This window comes from Bemisia tabaci, chromosome 7 (assembly GCF_918797505.1).
Source record: "Bemisia tabaci chromosome 7, PGI_BMITA_v3".
Classification (NCBI taxonomy): Eukaryota; Metazoa; Arthropoda; class Insecta; order Hemiptera; family Aleyrodidae; genus Bemisia; species Bemisia tabaci.
In genome coordinates this window covers 39,092,311-39,116,468 of record NC_092799.1, presented here as the reverse complement: position 1 = coordinate 39,116,468, position 24,158 = coordinate 39,092,311, and the positions used below count along the sequence as shown (strand labels likewise).

Genomic DNA, 24,158 nt, shown 5'->3' with positions numbered 1-24,158 from the left:
GTACATTAAGTAAATTTGCACTCATAGCTTACAGTAATCGTGATTAACTCTATAAATTTGGAAGATTATTTTCGGCACGAACTAATCTAAATGTTTGATGCACAGTTTCAAACTTCGATTTTTTAAAAGGAGCCCACCAATATGCTAATATGTGAAATACGTCAATCTTACGTAAAATTAACGGAGAATTTGCACATTAAAATTTTATCGCTGCATCTAATAATGCTTAACGCGCTGCACTCGCGGTATTTTTCATGATTTATTTCCGATGTGAGAAATTGTCGAAAACTAGATTTAAAAGTGAGAAAAGCTGCCGCCATGTGGGTCATTTGCAATATTTTCCATTTAATTGCACGTACTTTTTCAGATTAGGTAATCTGGTAAAAGGAATACAAACCCGCAAACCTGCGATGAACCCAATGTCACAACCAAAATACTGAAACTTTTTGCCTCCCTTAATTTAAACATCTGAATTTTTGTATATGCATCCATTTTTCATATTCTTTGTAAAGTTATTAATAGCCTAAGATGCTGAATAAATTAACTAACTAACTAACTAACTAACTAACTAACTAACTATCTAACTAACTAACTAACTAACTAATTAACTAACTAACTAACTAACTAACTAACTAACTAACTAACTAACTATACCTCCTCGAATAATTGCTCATTTTAGAAAGCAAGGATATGCTCATGTTCAATTCACTAATTGTTAGCGGTTTCTTCTTAAACATGAAATTTACAAAATTTTAGTCACCCACAAATTCTCCGTCGCTCTAAAGCTGAGGATTCACAAAAACGAGAATATTAGTGCACGAGTTGGCAACTGCTCAGATCCACCCTCACCCTCTTGCGCAGCGATTTACCTGCTACGCGTTCAATTTGAAAAGTAAATTTACATTCTCGAGCTGGGATTCGTACTCTCGAGAGGAGGTGATTGTGAACGGGGTCAACCCGGAGGCTTAGGCTCCCCATTGAGAGGTTAGTCTATTATCAACGCTTATCAGCCGCCAATACGGTGGCCGGCGGCGTTGGCTTCGGGAGAACTTCACGTGCCGCGTCACAGGACCCCAGTCCCAGCCGTTACTCTTCCTCTAAAAGAAATCCTAATTTGTTTTTTTCATTTTTTTATTTTTTTTGAAGGTCACAGCGTCACAGGACCCCAGTCCGAGCCGTTACACTTCCTCCAAGAAATTAACGCATATGTTGAAATGTTTATTTATTATTGTCATGGGAACGGAGTTCCCCATGATATTAGAATCGTTCCGTTGCTTTCGCTATGGGATTCCCTATACCTCTGCGACCTTGAGCGTTTCGCCCAGTCTCCGATTTTTGGTTGATTTTCCGATGTATCAAAAACCGTTGTATTTTTTAGCCAATCATGTCTCTACGTCAAGTTGTGTTGATTGCTAAAATTCGCTTTCAGCGAGTTTTTTTCCACCTTGAAATGTCGTGTCTGACTGGTAAATCTGCGCAGAACCACGAAGTTCCGTTTTTAGGCAAATTCTTTTTTTTGGGAGGTTCTGATTGGTTATTTTTCGCCATCAGTTTTCTGTTCGTTGGTGCAAAAGATCGCCTACCTCGTTGCTCTTGAGAAGCCGCCATTATCCCACCTCAAATTTGAAAAATAGAAGTAAAGAAATAATAACCATCGTACAAGGTGGAAAATTGTTCTGGAGGACTCCTTACGGACAAAGAAGTCAAAATCAGAGCTCGATTGATTGATTTAATTCATGGATAAACAAATATCGCCTCAGCTTACTGCCGCGATAGCAAATGCATTCTGAGATGAACCTTGAGACACATGATAGCATAGGCAAACAATGTCTCACAGAGAAAGGCGCTTAGCTCATTTCTTTCATATCTCAGGCGCTACGAAGACGCGAATCGCTCAAGGACAACTCTTGTGATAAGTCCCGCCCATCGTCCGAGTCTTTTAAATGCTATTTTTTCTATAGGTGCCGCAGATCCGCGATAGCCTAGTTGACTGAGGCTCCCCATTTTTTTGATAAGGTGCGGGCAATAGGTGATCGGGAGTTCGATACCCGGCGATGGAAGTTAATTTTTAATGGTTGTATTGAATGTTTTAGACTAATCATCAAAAAATACTTAATACTGGATGATAAATGTGCGAAAATTCTCTCGTGAGTTAATATGTTAAACATAAATACTGGAATATACCTCCTTCATATAATCAGCCACATGTTCACCCAAATTAATGACGTTATTTTCTTTTTTCAATAAAGTTAATTTGCATTCAACGTTCGTAAGTTAAGCAAAAAGTACCTATTTATTTTTTTTATTTTTTCTTTTTTATTTATTTTTTTTTTTTAGGAGATAAATTTGCGAAGACTTTTGCATCGCTCCGAGGCTGCTCATAAATGCAGCAAGTGAAGAGACTGAGAGAAGATGTAGAATAAAATTTCGCGGAAAAGAAACACTCCATTTTCCATGAAATTTCAACGCTCCTTCAGGGGCCGCAACCCGGAATAGTCACCGAGAATTCGATGAAAGAAACTTCGAAAGCTTCATTGTTTTTCCCCCCAAAATTCAAAATGAAGAATTTACTGTCGTGCGCGTTCCATTTTACACTGAGTCCATTCTAGAATTTTAAAAATTTTTGAACTTCGAAATTCGAATTACGATTTTTTCTCCCAAAAATCCGAAATGAAGAATTTATTGTTTGCGTATCATGGCGTATCATGGCATACTGAGTCCATTATAGAATTTTTGAATTTATGAAAAAGTTTCTGCAATTTTGCTTACTTTAACTTTTGTATCTCTGATAGAACAGAAGGTGCCACAACCGCATTTTCCCTATGAAGATGACAATTTTTAGACTACACAGTCATGTACTCTTATTTGGTCCTACCTCTAGACAGAGAAGTCCGCTAACAATAAGCACAGAGATGCGTGAAAACGCACTGTCATCTTTCAAACGAGACTTCATTGAGAGAGGCCTTATATTTGAAACTTATTGGCACAACTTATCACTACTAATTTTAAATGATTACTCGATTACAGAGAGGTTCCATGTTAAGATAAGAACAAGATACTTATCTTATAAATTGATTTTATCCCATGCATGCTTATGCTTATCTAAGTCATGAAGTACGGATTACTTTTTATTTTATTTATTGCCATTGATTAAATATTTACATGAGAGGCTGTGTATTAGTACACTACAGATAGCAGTTCAATGGAACTGTGGACTTAAATTACGTGCATCATTGGGTGCATAAGTTCAATTAATTTTTACCGATTGCATTACATAATTTTACTTTGTGAAAAATTAAAAATGAAAAGTAAGTATATTAACAAAAAGTGCAGTCATTCTGTATGTGTTTTAAACTACTGCAATTGTAGTGGTATAAGCACTACGTGTACATTATCCAAAAGAAAACCTCAAATATCCTAAAAATTATAGGAAATAAAAAAAGGGTTGAGTCCGAATGAGTCTTAATCTTCGCAGTGAACTCATTTCTTGTATTAAATCATGACGAAATATAACGCAATAAAAAAAAGAAGAAAAAACGAAAGAGCAAGGCTGTAAGAAAAAAACGCAGGACTGAAAAAAAGAATAAAAAAGGAAAGGACTTTTAAAGTTATTTTTGAAACAATAGGCTTTCATCGCATGCGAAGAGTTGATGAACATGCTCCAAAAGCTATAATCACACGCAATTTTCCCGCCAAGACAATTTGTGTGAATAGAGTCAAATTCTCTTCATCCAAAACTGGAACAAATCAGAGATATAATATTTAAATCAATTCGACCTCTCTTCACCTTTGCCGTGACAGAAACATGATCAAACCCAAAGACTTGACGGACGAACAAGTTTTTCAGCCCACCTGGCAAACCTTGGATTGCCGATTTCGTTCAAAATATCAACCATGAGCTCTACGGCAAACACGACACCGCTTAAAATCCAACCTGTAATGAGACTAACAAATGCTGGCTGCACATTTTCGATAGTGAACGCGAATGCTGGAGGGTGGCCGTCCTCAGTAACATGATTCATAGAATATGCACATTTCATCTCCGGGTAAAAGCACGTATCATCCAAGAATTTCAGAACTAGGCCTTTTTCAACGTATGTTCTTATCTCTTCAATGAAAAAATCCGACACGTAAGAATTCTTTTGAACTTGGAAGGCCAAAGGGTAAGTGAGCATGCATTCTTTCATCACGTGAAATTCTGCGAAGTTATCTGGCAGCAATGGATCTCCCATCTTGATATTACCCCGGATCTTGTAGTACAAATCAGAAACCGCCAGCTCGACGGCGTTTGATGCTACGATCGATTGAAAATTATATCTCAAATCATTAAATCTCCTTATTGATGGGTACTTTGCCTGAGAAATATTTTGAGCCATGAACTCGAAGAAGTTTGACGTAATTCCCATCTGTTCTATAATGTAATTATTCAAGACGCGTCGATAATAGTACGGCCCTTCGCTTAATTTGGTCTTGATAGCATCGTAGAAGGGATAGTCCTGGAGAAGTTCCAAAGTAGCTTCAAGGTCTGGTGTTTGTATCATAAGATCTGAATCCTTCAGATCCTCTAATGTATCTATCTCTGGGTACCGAACTGCTTTTGCGAGCAAGTTCGTCATTTCACTTTGATATACAGTGATGATGACCAAGACAAAAAGAGAAACTATTAAAAACAGCATCTTCCCGGTGATTACCCGTCCCAATAGTAGCCTCGATGGACTCCCAACCACCAAGAACGAATAAACATAAAACGACACAGGGGTATTAGCGAAAGCACGTTGCTCTATTTCCGAGTAAAGTCCGTCAAACAGCATCAATTGCGAGCGATGGAAAGCATAGAAAGCTACGTATAGTGACAAGATTGTCAGGATGATAACTACCCAGGTTGCGGTGAAAAGCAAATGAATGGTAAAAATGACTGCGGCACGAAACTGCTACGCGGGGTGGCGAAACAGTAAGAGAAGGAATGAATGGCGGCGGAGAAATCGAACATGGAGAAGTCTTCGTGCGGAGATATGCTGCCATCGAAGACGAGCATATCGAAATCGTTTGATTGTGCATTCTTAAAATAATCTATCGATTCGTGGTTTCTAAACATTCCTTTAAAACGGCCGTACAATATGATCTCACATTGTAATTTTTTTCCAACGTCCATGGCGGCGTTCTCTATAACCGTGTGTGATGCAGGGTTCATGTCCATACCAGTCATGAATACGTCCTCCTTTAAAACGTACCCGACATGGAGAACTTTTCCTCTTAAATCCGGAACGAAAGTGAAATAATTTTCATTGATGATGTCTATTTGTGAAATGAGATCCATGAACGGGTCATACTTGAAGCATATATTCTCGAAGCAAACAACCGTCTTGAGCCCTTTGAAAAAACGCCAGAAAAATTTAAAGAGGAACTCCAAACGGAGATTAACGGAGACAACGGTATTTATTTCTTTTCTTATGGTGGGCAAGACGAACGTGATATAGTTTATGGAGTTCCAAACACTGTTTGCAAAAAGGCCTTTGGTATGTTCTACAACAGGATCGGCTATGAGAATTGTACCTTCCAACCCAGTCCGATTGATGTGCAAGCTGAAATCGCATGTTTTGTTGACTGCTGTGAAACCAAAATCAAACAATTCGTTTTGGATACAGTAATGGTTCAATTTTTTCAACTTACGTGGTGTTAAGTCTACGATTTCATCGAATGTCGTCGATGAGTCCAAAATAAAACTTAGAATTTCGTCCAAATCGTTTGGAAACATGATAATATTTTTAATTGCGCTTCCGTGCATTGAATGTTTCAACCTAGAATGATGAGTGATGATCACAGTTTCAATCATACCCTCATGTAAATTTTGAATTAGGTTTTGAACCGGAAAGTCTAACCTTGTACTGATTACGTAAATGAGACCTTTTCCAGATAGTTTAGTGATCATTTTGCATATTTTACTTGCAGATGAGACTACGTGCTCCTCTGCTCTCTCATAAGGCAGATGAAGAGCTCTAGACGTATGAAAGATCAAAATAATGGATACAGAAATGAATGAGCATAGTGCAGAAACTTGATGCATGATTGGAAAAGGGCCGGTATTACTTCCTTGCAGTGAGGCTGATGTAAATATTCCTAGTAAATTTTGGCCAAAGTCCGTGGCCGAAAATTCATCTTTGGGTGAGAAGTTATTCTCATGCTGAGGTGTTCACATGTGCCCTCCTAAAATGGTCCACGGCAACTTGTTTAAAAAAAAAAGAAAAAAAAAAGAAAAAAAAAATAACAACTCGATGATTCGAAAATCCTACTTCCTCCTCCTTCACCCTATCCTTTTCCTTCATATTTTCAACGCATAGTACACGACTTGTGATAATGCACTCTCATTATTTTTTCGAAAACTGATTGACTAACCACCCCACTTTATTCTTTCTAACTATCAATCATCGTGATTACTTACTTGTCCTTCCAGCTCCAAAAAAGGGCATTGATAGAGGCGCTGACAAGTTATTGATGCGCGCACAATGAAAAATATACTGCCCGTACACGTAAAATAAAGTGTCTCACCTTTCAAATATAAGAATGCTCGGCAGGACCGATTTTAAAATGTACCTATTTCCTTGGTCGCGAACACATATGAATACGTTTGCTCGAAGTAAGAAAAACGTATAAAGAGGCCTTAGGTTTATTTTAGGCGGAGTGACTGCCTTTAGTAAGTGAGGAAAGTAGCAGTTCCTAGTAAAATAAGGACAGTATTTCAGCTCATTTTTTGTATTTTCAGGAAGTGCCGTTGAAAACTTTCTTACTTGAAAAACAAAGCGTAGCAAGAGGTTTTGTTCTCGTTTCACAAAATTTACTCCGTATAATTGTAATCATGCAGTGTATGAAATGGCAGATACCTTCAGAGCGTAAACACTCATAGTATGCAATTTAGTGCATCCACGAATGTTGTTAGTGGTGACACGTGATGGAAAAAAATCCGTGTTATTTCTCCAATCTAGGTCAACCTGCAGCACTGGGAATCGTTACGAAAAAATTTTTAGTAGCCATTCAGTTTCAAAAGTGTAAATAGGCGAGACCTTGAAATGGACTAATGATGATTCAATTGCAATCGAATGTAAAATCAGATATGTCAAGTCTATAGAACTCTAAAAATGGGTGGATCCAAATTGACATTTGAAACATTAGGATATAACTTGATACTATCAACTGCAGAGCTTAGTTCATATGACCATAGGTGCAGTTTTCTCAACAAAAAAGAGTTCCCTGACGTGTTCACTTCGTGTGAACGAGGATTTCTCTAATTATATTAAAATTAGTCCGCATCAGAATTATATCAGAATAAATTAAAATGATACAAATTACAATACTTTCGTTAGTAGATATCGTTCTGACGTTTTCATGAATTTCCTCCGGAAAGTTTGAGACGAATTCCCTTCTTTACTTACTCTAAGTCGAGGAAGTGCAATACCACCGAAAATGTGTCTAATCTCCTGAATGATTTTTTGAACAAATTCATGACTCATCAATAGAGAGAGTGGTTTTCTTTAATAAATCTAACTCGGCGAAAGAAACAAATCGATACGCTATAATGCAAAAAATAATGGAAAAGTGTATTTGTTCTGAGCTTCAATGATAATGCATTTCTCCCACGCAAATACGGAGGTATGCAAACATTGAGAGAGCCGTTAAAAAATCTAGAGGGAGCATAATTCCTTTTGTCATGTGCAAAAAGCCATAAACCTTAAGTCCTTTGTTTTTGGTCGAGGAGGAATTGGTTTTATTAATAGCTCTCCGTCAAATCTGATCACATTAAAAAAAAAACGCTTTCCAGCCACAGTGGAAACGAGAGGTAGATTTCGACTAATCGTTTCTGTGAAAACAATTGCGCCTAATGAGCCTGACAGGTCGGAAAATCGTCCCCCTCGAACTTGAGATTTTTCGGATAAGGGGTGGTCTTAGAGGGTAGGTGAAGATAGGTTGTTTTGAAGGCCACGATGAGACGAGTTTTTTGACGTATCACCGACTAAGATCGGACGAGTTTGAAAAATCATCCCCCTTTGGACTTGAGATTTTCCGGATAAGGGGTGGTTTTAGAGGGTAGGTGAATATAGGTTGTTTTGAAGGCCACGACGAGACGAGTTTTTTGACGTATCACCGACTAAGATCGGACGAGTTTGAAAAATCATCCCCCTTTGGACTTGAGATTTTCCGGATAAGGGGTGGTTTTAGAGGGTAGGTGAAGATAGGTTGTTTTGAAGGCCGCGACGAGACGAGTTTTTTGACGTATCACCGACTAAGATCGGACGAGTTTGAAAAATCATCCCCCTGTGGACTTGAGATTTTCCGGATAAGGGGTGGTTTTAGAGGGTAGGTGAATATAGGTTGTTTTAAAGGCCATGACGAGACGAGTTTTTTGACGTATCACCGACTAAGATCGGACGAGTTTGAAAAATCATCCCCCTGTGGACTTGAGATTTTCCGGATAAGGGGTGGTTTTAGAGGGTAGATGAATATAGGTTGTTTTGAAAGGCCACGACGAGACGAGTTTTTTGACGTATCACCGACTAAGATCGGACGAGTTTGAAAAATCATCCCCTTTTGGACTTGAGATTTTCCGGATAAGGGGTGGATCGATTTTCACGAAAAAGGAAACTTGATCTAGACCTCATAGCAGTGAAGAACCATGCTTAGTTTCGTTTTGATCGTATGGATAGTTCCGGAAAAAAACGGTCGCAAAGGTTCGTTAGATCCCAGTTATATATATATAAATATGTATATATATATATCGTACTTTTTTTATGACCTACATTTTTCAACTCAGGGCTTCAGGATCGATGCTCTTTGAGCGAAAATTCCCGAAAATTACGATGTCGTACCGTCTGCAATAGGTAGATATTTCTTCGAAATCTACCTAAAAACGGATGCTCGAATTCATTTCATGAATATCAGCAAACTACGAGTGATTCTCGCGTTTCATCTAGAAAACTGAATAAAGACAATATCCATTCTGTACTGCATATAATGATTTTTCGCGTTGACATGAAGGTAGATTTAATTAATTGGAGTTACGACGCCATTAAAATGAAAGTGAGCGTAAATCACGACTCAAGAGAAAATGGATGATCCCTCTTGGCACAAGGAGGTTCAAATAAGGGATGAAGGGCATTCTTAAGGTTTCAGAGGAAGAAAATTGGGGCAGTGGCTAAAGTTTTTTGAAGTTTGGGCTCGAGCTCAGAAGTTTGACACCTGTCGTATGTTGTGGAATCCAAGTCCCGATGCCCCTTCTCCACCCGCTCGCTTTGAACTGGCAGTAAGGAAATAATTAATAAAAATAAAATGAGAAGGTGCTCGAACCAGCCTCTGCTGTAAAGTCAACAGGAAAAGAACCTGAGCTTATGGGAGAAGGGATTTTTAAAAACGTAATGTTTGTCAAGTTGCGTCCAAAAATCAGAATCCAAGAGTGGTTATGTTTATTTTTGTGCCAAAAAAGGGCGGAAAATTGCATCAAAATTTGTCGCCCCCTCACAAAAGAACGTAATTACTTTTCAATGTTGGTAAATTTCCCCTTGCCAATTCCATTTTTACCAGGGGAATCTTGGGCAATCCTAACAGTGAAAAAATTCACTGATTCATCTGCAGATCTCACTCAAAACTCAGAAAAATTTTGGAGAAATTGCACAGGTGCAATCTTGTAAAAAATTGAATCGCTCGAGTCAATTTTGCAACATTGGAATAGAGTTACGTTCCTTCGTGCGAAAAACATTTGCGAATTTTCCGATGCGATCATTGTAATTTTTGAGCCATTTTCCACAAGAAATAAAGCTTCTTTTTCCTCTTGCTGAAAGGGTATCCCGGGTTAAGCATGTCAAAATGCCCTTGTGAACGGATTTTTATTTTAACCATTTTAAGTCATCAAGGGTGTCCTAAAACTTAGGTTTTGGGGAATTTTAGCCCCCCAACCCCCTCCGCCCCCCCTCAGACCCCAAAAAACCGCTTTTTGGGGCTATTTTTGACTATGCTAACGTCTTTTCCTTATAACTTTCGTAATTTTCGATGGAATTGAACCAAAATTTGTCAGAATCTACATCAATTAGCTTAGTTTTTGTAGGAAAAAATTCATTATCATCGGATAATATTTTAGCGTCTAAAAAAATTCGTAAAATTTTGAAAAAAAATCATTTTTTCCCTTTTTTCGCGCTAGGCGACGTATGGAAACGAGGACACAAACAAAAATTGTCTCTTTTCTTAAGTTATACATCCAATAAGATACAGAAAAAATTTCGTGCTGATCGGAGTGGTGCGCCATACTTAAAAACGCAATTTTCTAACCTCAAAACGGCCAAAATGCCACCATAGCCTCCTTTGATGACTAGGCGTGGAGAAATATGTAGAGAGAAACATCCGGTTTTATCGTCTCACCTCTTAAGTGATCCACTTAAGTACCTTGAGCCAAAATTTCGAGTTGATCAGAGTGGTGCGCAACACCCAAGCACGCAATTTTCTAACCTCAAAACGGTCAAATTGCCCATTTCGGCACCCATTATCACTCCGTGTCAAAAAAAAGAAGAGGGACATCCGGTTTTATCATCTCACCTCTTACATAATCCACTTTAGTACGTTTAGCCAAAATTTCGAGTTGATCAGAGTGGTGCGGAACACCCAAGCACGCAATATTCTAACGTCAAAACGGCCAAATTGCCATTTCGGCTAATTTCGGCACCCATTATCACTCCGTGTCAAAAAATAAGAAGAGGGACATCCGATATTATTGTCCTACCTCATAAATTAGACACTTAAGTACATTTAGTCGAAATTTCGTGTCGATCAGAGTGGTGCGCAACACCCAAGCACGCAATTTTTTAACTTCAAAACGGCCAAATTGCCATTTCGGCTAATTTCGGCACCCATTATCACTCCGTGTCAAAAAATAAGAAGAGGGACATCCAATATTATTGTCCTACCTCTTAAGTAATCCACTTAGGTACGTTTAGCCAAAATTTCGTTTCGATCAGAGTGGTGCGCAACACCCAAGCACGCAACTTTCTAACGTCAAAACGCCAAATGGCCGATTTCGGCTGATTTCGGCACCCATTATCACTCCGTGTCAAAAAATAAGAAGAAGGACATCCGATATTAATGTCCGACCTCATAAATTAGACACTTAAGTACATTTAGTCGAAATTTCGTGTCGATGAGAGTGGTGCGCAACACCCAAGCACGCAATTTTTTAACCTCAAAACGGCCAAATTGCCATTTCGGCTAATTTCGTAACCCATTATCACTCCGTGTCAAAAAATAAGAAGAGGGACATCCGATATTATTGTCCGACCTCATAAATTAGACACTTAAGTACATTTAGTCGAAATTTCGTGTCAATCAGAGTGGTGCGTGACACCGGAATGCGCCGTTTTCTAACCTGAAACCTCTCGAAATTCCCATTTTGGCATTCATTATCACTGTATGTCAGCGATGAGCCCGCTTGAAAAGTGCATGATGCACATTTCAAAGTTCATTTTGGCACCCTACCGCGTAGCAGACCCGATCACTCAGCGATACCTCTGAACTCCCAGGAATTTTATGATAGCAGGGAGGCTCGCTCATCCCCCACGTAGAAGCGTTCCCTCCTCTAAACTTCAATAATACGTAGTAGTGCACTGAGTACTGGCAAATTCTAGTAACTAAATTAACAAGGAAACGACGTCCTGGGTGTTCGTACTCTGATCGTCACGAAATTTCGACTAAATGTACTTAAGTGTCTAATTTATGAGGTAGGACAATAATATCGGATGTCCCTCTTCTTATTTTTTGACACGGAGTGATAATGGGTTACGAAATTAGCCGAAATGGCAATTTGGCCGTTTTGAGGTTAAAAAATTGCGTGCTTGGGTGTTGCGCACCACTCTGATCGACACGAAATTTCGACTAAATGTACTTAAGTGTCTAATTTATGAGGTAGGACAATAATATCGGATGTCCCTCTTCTTATTTTTTGACACGGAGTGATAATGGGTGCCGAAATCAGCCGAAATCGGCAATTTGGCCGTTTTGACGTTAGAAAATTGCGTGCTTGGGTGTTGCGCACCACTCTGATCGACACGAAATTTTGGCTAAACGTACTTAAGTGGATTACTTAAGAGGTAGGACAATAATATCGGATGTCCCTCTTCTTATTTTTTGACACGGAGTGATAATGGGTGCCGAAATTAGCCGAAATGGCAATTTGGCCGTTTTGAGGTTAAAAAATTGCGTGCTTGGGTGTTGCGCACCACTCTGATCGACACGAAATTTCGACTAAATGTACTTAAGTGTCTAATTTATGAGGTAGGACAATAATATCGGATGTCCCTCTTCTTATTTTTTGACACGGAGTGATAATGGGTGCCGAAATTAGCCGAAATGGGCAATTTGGCCGTTTTGACGTTAGAAAATTGCGTGCTTGGGTGTTGCGCACCACTCTGATCAACTCGAAATTTTGGCTAAACGTACTTAAGTGGATTACGTAAGAGGTGAGATGATAAAACCGGATGTCCCTCTTCTTTTTTTTGACACGGAGTGATAATGGGTGCCGAAATGGGCAATTTGACCGTTTTGAGGTTAGAAAATTGCGTGCTTGGGTGTTGCGCACCACTCTGATCAACTCGAAATTTTGGCTCAAGGTACTTAAGTGGATCACTTAAGAGGTGAGACGATAAAACCGGATGTTTCTCTCTACATATTTCTCCACGCCTAGTCATCAAAGGAGGCTATGGTGGCATTTTGGCCGTTTTGAGGTTAGAAAATTGCGTTTTTAAGTATGGCGCACCACTCCGATCAGCACGAAATTTTTTCTGTATCTTATTGGATGTATAACTTAAGAAAAGAGACAATTTTTGTTTGTGTCCTCGTTTCCATACGTCGCCTAGCGCGAAAAAAGGGAAAAAATGATTTTTTTTCAAAATTTTACGAATTTTTTTAGACGCTAAAATATTATCCGATGATAATGAATTTTTTCCTACAAAAACTAAGCTAATTGATGTAGATTCTGACAAATTTTGGTTCAATTCCATCGAAAATTACGAAAGTTATAAGGAAAAGACGTTAGCATAGTCAAAAATAGCCCCAAAAAGCGGTTTTTTGGGGTCTGAGGGGGGGCGGAGGGGGTTGGGGGGCTAAAATTCCCCAAAACCTAAGTTTTAGGACACCCTTGATGACTTAAAATGGTTAAAATAAAAATCCGTTCACAAGGGCATTTTGACATGCTTAACCCGGGATACCCTTTGCAACAAGCTCTTTCCTTTGCTCGACGATCACGCATATAACCGGGTGGGATTTCTATTGGCGGGAACTAGTCGTGACGTCACTGTAAATATGATCTATGAGAGACGAGGCCTGACGCGATGACGCGACGCGCCGCACAGTGGATCGAGTCAATCAGGGAGGTCCGACATGAAATTTTTGACTGAAACTACACATTTTGATGTTTATTTCGTCACATTTTAAATTCCAAGAAGTGCTTGAAGAAACAAATTTCACGAGAGAACCAATGGAACCACTTTTAGAACCTCAAAGTTTTGTATGAACGGAGTTACAAGCTTCTAAAGTTTCCAAATTTTGTCCGACCTTAAATGGCTCTCGCGGGATAACTACTTGTAGCACAAAAATGGTTATGGTATCAAATTAAACGCGAGATTAAGACCCATCTCTTTTACTGAGGAGAAAATATCAATTTTCCTGCTCAGTTAAAAGTCATTTTGCTTTGAAATTTTAAGAATTTTCAAGGAAAAAATGTTTTGTAAAATCTTGGACAAATTGGTGGCCAAGTCGCATCTGTTATAATTTACTCATATCTTGGACCCTTTTAGCTCTCACTCTAAAAAAAAGGAAAATCAAAATCGGACAATTAACAACAGAGATATGACACTCCAAAAAAGCGCTTGGCCGCCATCTTTAATGGCCGCCATCTTGGATCCTGCACGGATTTGGAAGTGGTTCTACGGACAAAAACTTTTATTTTTTCATCTAGTATGACTTCCCGAAGTGGCAATTTCCAATAAAAAAATCGTCGATTTTGATCGTACCCACCGAACTACCTCCCCCATTGACTCGATCCACTGTGCGACGCGGCGTGCGATGGTGGGCCGAGTGCAAACAAGTGCGAACTCCCACCAGATAAATTTGGACACGGAGCCGCGGTGATCAATCACGATAGACGGCCCGACACCCGACAGTAATTGAGCGGTTCCCGCCGAGCACCGCGTAAGTGCAGAGGGATCCCTGCGGCACATGCGTCGTTTTTAAATTAGCACACATCAAATAGTGGTTCCCGGTGATAAGATTATCGCCAGACAACTTGTGCAGCAACCTCGACATTCAACAACCACCCCCGAAGGCACTGCCTACCCGCGCTCGAGGCATCCATGTAGTGCCGACCCCCCCTATGCTTGCGGTTGAAACAATTATCGCGAAACGCTGTGACGGAGCAGTCAAGGAGATAAGCGTTGCCGCTCACACACCTGGTGAGACTGCGCAGGCAACGAACTTAAGAAAAAACTAGAGGTGGTTTTACGAGAAGGATAACAAGGAACTAGGAGAAGAACCATAAAGCAAGCGGAAAGCCCAAATACTTTCGTAAGGCAGATCTCACTTTCCCTCCAAGTTCTACCATTAAAATACGATACTGTCGTATGCGGTACGGAGACACGCAAGGTGGACAAATGTCTAGTCAAAGGACGATTAAGGTAAACATTTCTGAAAGATGAGAACAAGTAATGCAACTATTTCAACTCCTGGGTAGCTGAAATTGCATATACACAAAAATGAAGGGGCTCCGAGTTTCTCGCTTATATTTTCACTTGCCTTACATGCGATTCAGACTGGAACCCAGACTCAACGTCAAGTAAAAACTAAATTTTTAAACTTATGGCATGAGAAAAATGTTATGATTACGACAATAGGGATGATTAGTGCGTTGAAGGGGACAGGCTGGGATGGACCAGTAAACTTTTATGTTCTAATGGAGAGTTTCGAAGAGAGTAGAATTATTTCGTTTAGTCTCAAAGTATTGACTATGAATCCCTGCATTCTGGGGTTCATGCGAAAATCAAGAAGCGCCCTTACATCAAAGGCAGTGGCGTGGCGTGAATTGCGATGAATCGATTGATATGTAATTTAAACCCATGGTAAAGAATCGATTATTAAGGTGTTCGCTGCGAACAGCCTGTTTATCGATCCTTTTCCATAGGTTTAAATGGCAGATCATTCGATATATCGCAAAGTACGCCGCGCCATTGATCATAGGGACGGCGATATGATCCAGTTCGGTTCTTATAACCTGAGTTTTTTTCGTTTTACAAATTTTACTAAATTTTTCATTTGCCATGACCCTTTGGGGTATTTCTAGTGGGATATAAAGTCAACCGTAAAATGTGAGCGCCTTACTTTAACGCCTAGTATATCCGTGAATTCTGTATTCTGTAGCGATACGGCAACATGACTCGGTTCCAGTGGGACGAAGGCAGATGCTGGTGTTTATCAACTTGTTGATTGCAAAACTAACCGACTAACTGTTGTATTGCTGTTACGGTTACTCTATCGATTGCTTCAAGTCCCCTTCGCTGACTCTTCGTCTCTCCAACCTCCGCTAAGTTTATTTCCAGCCGAGTTGATTGCGGTTTTGCACGGAGGTCTTGGTATTAATACTATTAAAGTAGATAGGAGCACTCACGATTTGAATTTAACCATGCATAAACCGGAGTACCTACAGGGCGAGGGTGGTTATTTGTACATCTCGTTTAAGTATGCGGAAAGGCCGTGTCACTTCCTGATTGGTCCACGAAGCTTCGGGGTTTCAGGACATTTTGTCAATGATTTTTTGTCCGCGCACCTTTTTTGTCCAGTAGTTTACGCCCACACGTAAAATAAGCAACAGTGACTTGGTCCAAGCGTTATATTTTAGTCCGTATGTAAAATTATATTGACAATAATGAAATGAGAAAATTGAGAGAGACGGAAGGTTGTTGTGGTAACTCATTTTTTAAATGAAATGTTATTACTTTCTCCTTTTTAATCATCTTTTTAAATTGTCATTGGTGAATATATGGTTTTATTTCTATCCTTAAATATTCGATGTGCAATATACCTTATATATGTATAGGTACTTTTTTTTCTTTTTTTAATTTTTTCTTTACGGAATTATTACTTCATTTTGAAAACATATTTTTAAAACGTGACAAATATTTCTAAAACCTTTTCCAAACGACATTAATCTCAATGAGCCGCAGTTGTGCCGACAGAAACTGCAAAAATGAACAAAAGAGGGGAAAAACCAAGAAGCACGTAATCTTTAGTTTTAACCCATTTGGACATCGATCTTTTAGAGTCAAATAAGCACAAAATGTAAAAGGAAAAATTGAAGTGCTTTGGAAATCATTAAATTTGACATGGAACCACCAATATTTAAAAAAACACACATTATACTATTATTCTCCTTTGATAAATTGATACATATTTTTCCCCATCAATTTAAATCAGAATAATCAATGCAGAGTGTGCAAATATTTCAAAATCATGAGTTAAAAAACGCTGACTGTGCGAGTATAAATATGAAAGCCTAACAGAGCGGAGCGGCGCGCTGCCAGCGCGAGAGGCTCACCATGGCCCCTACAAACCTAAGTGGATACTTCACGTATTGCACAATGCTTGAAGTATCCACTTAGGTTTGAAGGCGCCAATGCGCGTTCGCACTCGAGGAGGCGTATGGGGCGCGCATCCCCCTCCTCGTTCGAAGTGTCTTGATCTGGGTTTCAGGACATTTTGTCAACGATTTTTTGTCCGGTAGTTTACGCCCACACGTAAAATAAGCAACGGTGACTTGATTCAAGCGTTATATTTTAGTCGGTATGTAAAATTATATTGACAATATGAAAATGAGAAATTGAGAGAGGAGGAGGTATTGTTATGGGTGCTCATTTTCTAAATGAAATGTTACTACTTTCTCCTTTTGAATCATCTTTTTAAATTGTCATCGGTGAATATTTGGTTTTATTTCTATCCTTAAATATTCGATGTAGAATATACCTTATATGCGGATCGGTACTTTTTTTTATTTTTTTAAATATTTCTTTACGAAATTCTTACTTCATTTTGAAAACATGTATATTTTTTAAACGTGAAAAATATTTGTAAAACCTTTTCCAAGCGACATTAATCTCAATAAGCCGCAGTTGTGCCGACAGAAACTGCAAAAATGAATAAAAGAAGGAAAAAAACCAAGAAGCACGCAATCTTTTTTTTAGTTTTAACCCATTTGTACATCGATCTATTAGAGTGAAATTCGTCAAATTTTGAGCGTTTGGTTGCGCGTACACCTCGCTGCAGCACAATATGTAAAAGGAAAATTTAAAGTGCTTTGGAAATCATTAAATTTGACACGGAACCACCAATATTTAAAAAGCACACATTACATTATTATTCTCCTTTGCTAAATTGACACATACTTTTTTCCCATCAATTTAAATGAGAATAATCAATGCAGAGTGTGCAAACATTTCAAAATCCTGAGTTTAAAAAACGCTGACTATGCGAGTATAAATATTAAAGCCTATGAGAGCGGAGCGGCGGGCTGCCAGCGCGAGAGGGTCACTGGCGCCTACAAACCTAACTGGATACTTCACGCATTGCACAATGCTTGAAGTATCCACTTAGGTTTGTAGGCGCCAATGCCCGTTCCGCGCTGACCGTCCGCCCGCCGTGCGGCGGCGCCTAAAGCAACTATTTCACAACAGAGGTGTTGCACAGTATTATACGAAATTGAACGTATTAAGAATGACAGGCATCCTTTAAAAGTACAGATCTTTCCTCGCAAAATAAATCAAGATACATATATCGTACACAGGAAAAATCTAAGAGCCTTTAGCTGAGGCAAATATAGAGGTTTATCGGGTTCAGGTATAACAAGGTGGGAATTTCTTGAAAGATAATTAAGTCCTGTTACACCAAAGAGGTGTAGAGAGTTTTTGTGAATTTTGTCTCATGGAACTGACGCTCCCCCATTTTTACCAGAACTCTCAACTATATATTATTCTCCGTTGGACCAAACAGACAAAACCCTCATACTTCCAAGACATTATACATTTTCATCCAAAAACGTCGTGAGCAATTGTCGTTTGTATTTACATGTGGACCAATTAACTTTGGGTCTCAACTAGCACGTGGACCAAAACTCCCGTGCCGAAAAAACGCGCGGACGTAAATTACGGGAAAAAACAGGTGCGGGGACAAAAAATCGTTGAAGAAATGTCCTATGACCAGTTTCGGCTTTCATACAGCTGGATGGGCGGAAGGAAATAAACGCTCTTATTGGTTATTGCTGCCGACACACGCAAAAATGTCGTACTTACATTTTTCAACTATTTTGGAGAAGCTTTACGGATATGCGAAAAAAAATAAAATCAATTTTTCATGTTTTCGATTTGACTCCGATTCAAAATCGAGAACTCAAGGTAGAAGAATGTAACATAATGTTTTTGTGTTGCATGTGTTTCAACGCATGTTCCATCTTTCCGCTTTGAGTTCTCGATGTTAAACCCGAGTTTAGTTTAAAATATGGAAAATTAACATTTTTTTTTTCTCTCGAATATTCGTAAAGCATACGTTATTGGCGATCAGTTTTCCTTGTAATACCGAAAAATGAAAATTTTGAGTGGAGTTTTATTCAATTAGTCAGATTCCTAGTTAGTGAATTTTATGATAATTTTGACGATTTTTTCCGAATTTAATCTAATATTAAAGTCCATTTTTTAAAGATGGAAATAAGTAGATAAATAAAAAGTTTGTTGAAATTGTTCATTTAAAAGAAGCTGCAGGCGCTCAATCTGTAGTGGCTCCTCGCAGAGCGTTCAAAGCTAAAAAGAAATAAGAGAGAGGGAACAAAGATTGATAAAGATCACGCGAATAGAAACTCAAAAGAGTGGAGTAAAATCATGGATCGGAGAGATGGAGACAGTAATGGTTCATTCGAGTTTTCCCGGAGGAAACTAACATCTATTAGAAAGTTTTTTCGAGCGCATAAGAAGTAGAATGGAAATTGTTTATCAGATTAGGTGGCCACGCGCTAGAATTATGATAGAATGCAGAGCACAGAAAACTTTTCTGTTTGATGTGAAAACTCGTTGGTGTGTGTCAGGGCGACTTGCCGCTACCCTTCTTTTTTCTCGGAATTATGAGGAAGCTATAAAGTGAAGTTCACTTGAAGTCGGCGTTTTGATTAATCAAATTATCCCGTCGAAGTTGATATCAAATAATACAGCAAATTCTATGAGCTCAAGAGGGTAGTTAGCCATATCTTACGCGTAAAATAAAATAATCGTCAAAAGTCAAGCTCGGAGTATTAAGCTGAGCAGTGGCGTGGCGTGCTTTGTGATGTATCGATTGTTATGCCATTTAAACCTATGAAAAGGATCGATAAACTGGGTGTTCGCAGCGAACACCTTAATAATCGATTCTTTACCATAGGTTTAAATGGCATAACAATCGATACATCGCAATTCACGCTACGCCACTGAAGCTGAGGCTAAAGACTGAGCTGCGATAAAAAAGGGTGAAAAATGCGATTTTTGGGGGAAAATACTGAGGACTAATGCATCGCGGCATTGACGCAATACAGTGTGTAATACTGTCATTTATCATACAATGTCATTTATTTGACTTAAACTTCATTCAATTGGTGAAGTAGGTGAACTCAGCTAAATCCTTTTTTTTATCTAGTCTGAGATAATTATAATCAAATTTTTACATTGAAGTCCAATCTAATGCATATCTTTTTTATTGCTTCCTCTTCATTTAACAAGAGTATAATCTCTGATCGGCCAGCTATTACCGTATCAGGCACGTATGAAACGAATGAAATTGATGTAAATTGATTTAAATTGATAAACATTAATTATAATTAATGAACAATTGATAAGAATTGGAAAAGTTGTCAAAAATGTGAGTTTAATCTAACGGGCAGTCGTTAAAAATTAGAAAAAAAACCGAACTTATTCATCCTCCCTCGTCATCTCTTGGGCATCATCCAGAGTCATCTCCTTTGCGGTCTTCCAATGCTTTAAAGGTTTCTTCAATGCATTCACAACAAATCTAGTCGAAAAAGAAGGGTTGAAGCGTAGGAGTCAGGAGCCAAATTAGGAGGAGGCTGGAGTCAAATGGACGTATTTCTACCAAACAGACCTATGTGGAGGTGAGAAATATGGGGTGTGCTCGTCGAAGCTGCATAAGAAGCAATGTAAAAGTGGACGTGATTCCTTTTGAAGAATTGGAAAAGCGGGATTTTACATTCTATCAAACAGACCTATGTGCCAACTGAATGCGGGATTCATGAGCCGCAGGCATGGCAAGAGAGCGTTCTGGACAGGGCTCATGAGTTAAAGACTCCCTCCAACGATCTCCCCGTCGTTGCGCGTCTCGTTCGTTGCCGCTGACGTCACTGGCGCTTTATTATTCTCATTCACTCTTACGCAAAGAGAACTAACGAGCACACCCCATATTTCCCACTTGCACATAGGTCTGTTTCGTAGAAATACGTCCAAATGAAGTTGGAATGGGGGCCACTGGTCGAAGAGCAGGGTTGCGTTTCGGCGGTCAGTGTGCTCCCATTTCAATATTTTGAGACCGAATCCCAGCTTTCAGCCGGCTACCCTGTCGGTACGCACCTCCACACACCACGACGAGATGTTGTCGCGGGAAGATTTTTAATCCTCTGCAAACAGCTTCGTTAAATCTGTTCGGATGAAGAATTTAATTTCGCGGAAACCCGGGCCTCGACCACGCAGACATCGGGTACCCAGGTCCGGGGGAGGAAAGTAATTAATTACGCAGTCTCGGTTCACGTATACTTCCGGCCATTACGGAGTCGTTTACGGACGTCAATTTAGTAGAGAGCTTCGTGCAGTAGTATGTACAGCCGACGGCAATTTTCTTCCATTATATAAAAAATACTCGATTGAGGAGAAAAGATAAACAAACAAAAAATCATTCAGGAACGAAGTATTTACAGGTTCAAAATTATACGGAGTCGTATGATGGAAGGGACGTTCAACCTCACTCTTTGATGCATAAAAGTTGGATTGCAGTTGTGAGTTGTTCAAAGAAGATAATTTTAAGACTACAGTCTTACTCTATGGTATAAAATTATGTTAATATTTTAATTTATGTTATTATGCTATATGCTATGCTATGCTATGCTGCTAATCAGAACGTTTTGCGCTGAACTAGATAGGTACCTATACTGCTGTGCTAAAGAAAAACGCCGTATGAACCTTCAGGCGTCGCCAATTTCCTCTGATTAAATACACATTTTCGAGAAAGCTTACGATTATTTTTCTTCCAGTTTTTCAGATTATTTTGTTCGCGATTTCACCTAAAGTTCCTGAAGATTTCAAGGAAAAATATTCACAAATCTTCTTAAAAATACACATTTTATCGGAGAAAATTCGGCAACTCTCGAATGTTCATACGGCATTTTTCCTCAGCACGGAAGTATAAAAAAGCATCAAGGGGTGTTTATTTTCAGCTTTAAAATATTAGTTTGGCATCAATGCATAGACAACTTAGTTAAACCGATGGATTTAGAGTTTCAACGCTCTCAGGTCATTAGTCGCGAGTTCCATCCCCCCTCCACCCTTCGCTTGTCCCCTTTACTCGTCTCATTGACTTATTGTTAGCGGGGGAAGTTCCAAAGGGGCGCTTAAGTTCTTCACAAGCTCCAAGGTCGTGACATAGTGTCAAAATATGGAGCAGTGGGCTCGCCGTTTACAGCATTAAGCCTAAACATCTGCTTAATTCATAACTGGGGTAAATATAAAATGGTAATTTTGGTTTTTTTTTTGGGGGGGGGGGGTGTCTTTAACCCCCACGAGTGTATCAAAATGAGCTCGCTCATATCGTATCGCTTGAGCAAGCTCATTTTGATACACTATCAACAGGTAATTTTGGTGTTCTCAACTTATTTTACGACTTTTCATATTTTTCACCGGTCTAAAATTCCTCTTCTTCTCTTCTCTTGAGATTTGATTTTGATTGTTATCACGTCAAAAAAATATCGATACTTTGCTACTTGTATGACTATTACAGAAAAAAAAAGGTCGGTAAATCCGAATTAGTTAGCAGCATATGGAATCAGGTTTCGTTCGTTACACACAACCGAATTATTTGGTCCGCTCGACCAAACTGTTCGGTCCGCTGAACTGAACCATAACAAAATCTTCTAGTTCGTGTCAGCGGACCGAACACGGTTTGTTTGAGCAGACGGAATAATTCGGTTGTGTGCACCGAACGAAACCTGGTTCAATATACTCCTAACTAGTTCGGATTCACAGGAATTTTTTTTTTAGGGACGGCTCTTTTTCTTTGAAACACACGATTTTCTTTCGCTAAATGCTGTCCATTCGATTCTATATGACGATTACTCAGAAAGCTGAATTCGATGAAAGGAATACAAGCACCACAGAGCTGATATTTTCCAGGATTCGTATTTACTCGATTCTACCAGCCACGATTAAGTCAGCGACCAAGCGGACGGAAAAACACGACAAAACACTAAAAAAATCTATCAACTTGAGTCTGGAACGTTGCAGGGTTTCCCATCTCTAACGCAGATGCCGTATCCCATCCGAAAAGCCCCGCTTTTACGGGAGCTCTAGAGGGATGCGCTCTGCAACTACGCAACCTGTTCTCGAAAGTTTCCTCGGTCCACGAGCCCTATATTTTCCCCTGCAACGGGAAACAACCGTAAGTGAATTCCCTTGTGAGCCTCGAAGTGTATGAAGATATGTTCTAACTGTGACTCACGATGAAACACGCACTTACGGCTGTTTTCCGTAGCAAGGCAACGTTTTCTCTTTCTTGTGACTCTGTTGAGGTAAGAAAAGACGCCGCACGAACCTTCGAATGATTACTGGAAAAATTGGTTAAAAATCATTCTTTTAAATTAGAATAAAATATATTTGATTTGAAGGCAGTTTTTCGAAGGTCAAGATATTTTTTTATTTAAAACATTTAACATTAAACATTTAGGCATTTTAAACATTTTTGAAAGATGATGAGTTCTACGGTTCAGATTATTGTTTTTTTTTTTCGTGTATTTTTATCGTATTGACAAAGATACATTTCTTTGAATTAAAAAAAAAGAAAGAAAGAAAGAAAGAAAGAAAAAAAGAAGAAAAAAACTCATATGCATTTAAAAAAATCTCTCACTCCAAACAATCCTCCTCCCAATAAATAAAAAATGTATTCGCCTCGAGAAATTTATCGTTGGGATTTTATAATGTTTTCGGATGTCTTATCGAAAGAAACTTGGCAACGTTTACATGTTGATGTGGAGTTTTTCTTTTGCACGGAAGAACTCACATCTTAATAAGTTCCGATCTTTTTCCGCCCCCTTGACTTGGCTGTTTTTGATATCCGAGATTTTGAGCTATTCTTTGGTAACCGCGAACGACCACGTGCTCAGCTTTTTTGCGGGCGTTTGTTTAGAGACTAGAGGCTGGAAATTGGGTGAAACTGTCTGGAAATTTGAATCGGACCCGGATTTGATGAGGGAGTTTTCCCACTCTAATGTGCCTCGCCAATGCGTGGGATAGACGTATCTGGCTGGTGTTGCGATGTGGCGTAGAAGTTAGTGATGCATGCCTTTTCATTGACTGTCATATTTTTAAGCGGAAAATTCTCCTCAAGAGAAAGATCGTGGGTACAGACAAAGTGTCAACATTTGTAGGTCACGATGTCACCAATGCTAATTTTGCAGAAACTTTGTTACATTTTAACCCCTTAGCTACCACCTGCAACATATTTTGAGAGGAGTTGTCACTTCCGTCGTTTTTGAAAAAATAAAATTACATAACTTAAGCCCCACTCTTTAGACCCTGTTTAGCCCTTTCTTCTTTAATTTTGCACCTCTCCCCGCCCCTCTACTTTGCGATTTGTTAGTAACCATGACCTTGACTACACTGCCATGATAAAGAAGAATGCCGTATGAACAACCGAGAGTTGCCAAATTTCCTTCAATGAAATGTTAATTTTTGAGCAAAGTTATGCATAATTTTCTTTGTAATTTTTAAGAACTTTAGATAAAATTGCAAACAACACTATCTGCAAAAGATGGAAGAAAAATATTCATAAGTTTACCAGGAAATTCATGTTTT

At 39.0% G+C, this 24,158-nt stretch overlaps 1 protein-coding gene across 5 annotated transcripts in view; it reads right to left on the bottom strand.

Annotated features, from left to right (window-relative positions):
• The window catches only part of Mip (Myoinhibiting peptide precursor), a 219,822-nt gene that overhangs the window by 103,281 nt on the left and 92,383 nt on the right, over positions 1 to 24,158 (bottom strand). The gene's annotated exons all lie outside the window — the stretch shown is intronic.